We start from the raw sequence: 4081 nt of genomic DNA, 5'->3' as shown, positions 1-4081 counted from the left end.
GGGATCACAGGTGCCCGCCACCACGCCTGGCTAATTTTTTTGTCTTTTAGTAGAGATGGGGTTTCACCATGTTGGCCAGGCTGGTCTTGAACTCCTGACCTCATGCTCTGCCGCCTCGGCCTCCCAAAGTGCTGGCATTACAGGCGTGAGCCACCAAGCCTGGCTTCCTTTGCCATTTTCATCTGTATTTTTTCACTCTAATAAACTGAGGCTGTAAGTATCACAGCTTTTCTGAGTTCTACGAGTTTCTACCAAATCATTGAACTTGAGAGTAGTCTTGGGAATCCTCCATGCTGGAGCCAAAACGGAAACAAAAATAATGACTTTTGTAGCATGCTGCTGCAATATTATTTTTAAAAACCTCAAATCTTCAGAGAATTACAGAGGTTAATATAATACCAACGTATCCATTGCCTACAATTAATAAATACTTTTTATCATATTTGTTTCAGTTCCTCCTTTATTTTCTTTTTTTGGTTAAGAAATAAAACACTGGGAGGCAGAGGTGGGAGGATCACTTGAGCCTAGGAGTTTGAGACCAGCCTAGGCAACATAATGAGATCTCAACTCTACAAAAAAATTTAAAAAATTAGTGGGGAGTGGTTGCGCGTGCTAGTAATCCCAGCAGCTACACAGGAGGCTGAGGTGGGTGAATTGCTTGAGCCCAGGAAGTCAAGGCTGCAGTGAGCCATGATGGCCCCACTGCCCTCCAGCCTGCGTGAGAGAGTGACACCCTGTGTCAAAAAAAAAAAAAAAAAAAAAAGAGGAAAGAGAAGAAATAAAACATAGTACATAATAGACACACATCAAGTTTCCTTTGAACTCCACCCAGTGCTGGTCCCTGTGGCAATCACTCCTCTGAGATTGATGAACATTCTTCCTTTTGGGATTTTGATACTCTTTTCCTGCATATTTTTGTTGTTGTTGTTGTTGTTGTTTGTTTGTTTTTGAGTTAGAGTCTCATTCTGTTGCCTAGGCTGGAGTACAGTGGCGTTATCTCGGCTCACTGCCACCTCCGCCTCCTGGGTTCAAGTGATTCTCCTGCCTCAGCCTTCTGAGTAGCTGGAATTACAGGTGTGCACAAACATGCCCAGCTAATTTTTGTATTTTTAGTAGAGATGGGGGGGGTTTCACCATGTTGGCCAGGCTGGTTCTGAACTCCTGACCTCAAATGATCTGCCTGCCTTGGCTTCCCAAAGTGCTGGGATTACAGGCGTGAGCCACTGTGCCCAGCATTACTGTGTATGTTTGTATCCCTTTATGGATTTGCATGTCATCCTAGCACAGGGACCTTACCATCTTCTCTGCATCACTCCAGTTTTGACAAGCACATTGGTGAAGTGTGCATACTTGACTCAGTATCAACCCAACAAATGTGGATTGGGAAGTCTTTGCCAGGTGCCAGGCCTTGTACTGTGGGCAAGTAGTACCAGTTCACTACTCTCATGCACCCCTGACCTGGTGACTATGATAGTGACTTGCAGAACTCAGTACATATGTTCTGAATGGTCCTTCCTAAATACTCACTATCCCCTCAGCACTTGAGAATTCTTCCCTAAGTCAGACCTAGACATGATGAAGGAGAATATCAGGAAGAGACCAACGCCACAGTCAGGCCAAGCATTTTTCAGGGCTTCTGGTTCCTCTCTTCAGAGCACTGACCCAGTATCCTGGGCTGGTTTAGACTCTCTAAGGGTTGTGAGCTTTGCAGCTCATCAATAAGAGGGAGAATAGTGCTCGCCTTCTAGACTCAGCCAGGAGTGTTTATTAAGTTACTTGTTCTCTGCATATCAGGCTCAGCAATCAAGCCCTACTCTGTATCATAGCTTGATCAGCCCTCACTAAGTCTATACAGAGAGAGTTAGTATAGATGGGACCCACTCTGTTGGCCATTGACTTACCTTGATGAATGATCTGTCTTTCTAGACAACGGTTTCTAAACCCTTAAGATAAAGTGGCTTTAAAGGGCTAGGTGACTTTTCAAGTTCCTTAAAGGCCAACCATAGGCCTTTAAAATTCTGAGAACCTCAAGACAACAATGACAACAATAAATTCCATGTACGTCCACAATCAGGGAAAGATGGAGATTCTACTCACACAGAATATTCTGTTTCAGGATTGAAGTTTTTCTCTGGATTCCTAGGAATGTTATTTTCACAATGTGAGGGAAAAGCTGCCTGGATGCAAGTATATTCCAGAATGATTATTTTGGTATGACTGTGAACAAATTCAGTTCCGTTTTCAACTAACTTTCATTTGGTGACCACTAACGCTGTCTGAGTGCCAGGCAGTTTGCTGTTAGAATGGAAAATCAGAAGGGTGTCAGGTTCAAAGGGAGGCACAGGTGGAGTGAACAGAAGCCAATAGGTAGAAATGTCTTCTAAGTTGAAAGGATCAAAGAAGTCTTCATGGAGAAGGTGGCATAGTGAATTAAATTCTTTTCTATAGAGATATTTGTTTTGTTTTTACTTAATATGGATTTATTGAGCAATTATGTCATGCCACACACTATGCAATGCAATGGCCCTGGGATATAAGAATGAATAAGACACAAAGTCAGGTCTTTACCTTCAAGGAGATCCCACACAAGCACGATCATGATAGCATGTGACTGAGGGAAATGGAGGGTGCTATGAGAGGCTTGTGAAGGTCTCCAGGAGAAAGGGGCAGGGCTAAACTGGTGCCAAATAGATTTATATGCATGATCAAGGCAGATAATAAGTAGGAAGGTTTTCTTCTTCTCCTTCTCCTTCTCCTCCTTCTCCTCCTCCTCCTCCTCCTCCTCCTCCTCCTTCTTCTTCTTCTTCTTCTTCTTCTTCTCCTCCTCCTCCTCCTCCTCCTCCTCCTCCTCCTCCTCCTCCTCTTCTTCTTCTTCTTTTCTTCTTCTTCTTCCTCTTCTTCTTCTTCCTCTTCTTCTTCTTCTTTTTTGCAATGGTTATGGCATGGCAAAGACATAGTAGGGGAGAAAGCCCAGAGTACCTGGATAGTGGTAAGTGGTAAGTGATCCAGTACCTCTGAAGCAGAATGCCTGAGAATGGAAAGTGACTGCATGAACAGGGGCCTGTTTCTAAAGAGCTGAGTGATCAATGAATGCAGATGGACATAAATACATGTTCAGGTGTAGTGGACCAAATGGCACAGAGTATTAACATAAATAAAATAAGAAACGGGTAAAAATGGCAGCCAAACCTACCCCAGAAACTCACAAGGTGTAAACTTTGGGAGCCATGTATTTCTAGCATGACAACCATTCCTAACATGTGATTCTTAACAGCTCATCTTTTGAAAAAAGAGAGAGGAAATGCAATTTATTGCCTATTAAACAATTGGATTTTCCATGTTCTGCTAAAGGGGAGTTTACTTCTCTCCCGGAAAACCACAATCCACAGAGGAGGAGAATAAATGAGACATAAATATAAATATATCCCCCTGAAGGGCAGTCAGTAGACAAAAGGCTACTTTAGGAGATGTGCCAGTTGATGTCACAGTGAAGTCAGATAAAATTACTCATCACTATTCTGTTAACCGAAAAAAAAAATGAGGGGAAACCAGGAGAAGGGCGTGAAAACTGTGTCAATTACAAATTATTCCAGGCAAAGTCACCATACCAGACACCTTCTGCTTAAGCTATAGTGAGTAAACAAAGGAAATATTCTTCAGGAAGCTGCTCTTTCTTTGCTCATCCTCTGAGCTCCCTCTGGGTAAAGGAGCTTTCTGACCACATCCTCAGCCCAGCCCAGAATTATAGAGCAGAATAACATCTTCGGGGTGCCGCTCACCTCCCAACCAATGCCATCCCCTAGAGGCTGCCACCTTGCCAGCATGTGTTCTTTTGGGGTTTTTTTCCCACTCTGTCGCCCAGGCTGGAGTGCAGTGGTGCAATCTCGGCTCACTGCAACCTCCGCCTCCCAGGTTCAAGTGATTCTCCTGCCTCAGCCTCCTGAGTAGCTGGGATTACAGGCATGTGCCACCAGGCCCAGCTAATTTCAGTATTTTTCATAGATATGGGGTTTCATCATGTTGGTCAGGCTGGTCTCAAACTCCTGGCCTCAAATGAACCACCCACCTTGGCCTGTCAAAG

General features: G+C 43.9%; 1 non-coding gene across 1 annotated transcript; it reads right to left on the bottom strand.

Annotated features, from left to right (window-relative positions):
- Positions 1 to 1242: 1242 nt before the first annotated feature.
- Positions 1243 to 1346, bottom strand: LOC119628175 (U6 spliceosomal RNA). Its single transcript, XR_005244481.1, has one exon. It is a non-coding gene; the product is annotated as a U6 spliceosomal RNA (small nuclear RNA).
- Between the last annotated feature and the right edge of the window lie 2735 nt (positions 1347 to 4081).

This window comes from Chlorocebus sabaeus, chromosome 26 (genome assembly GCF_047675955.1).
Source record: "Chlorocebus sabaeus isolate Y175 chromosome 26, mChlSab1.0.hap1, whole genome shotgun sequence".
Lineage (NCBI taxonomy): Eukaryota > Metazoa > Chordata > Mammalia > Primates > Cercopithecidae > Chlorocebus > Chlorocebus sabaeus.
This window is presented reverse-complemented; position numbering and strand designations above follow the sequence as displayed.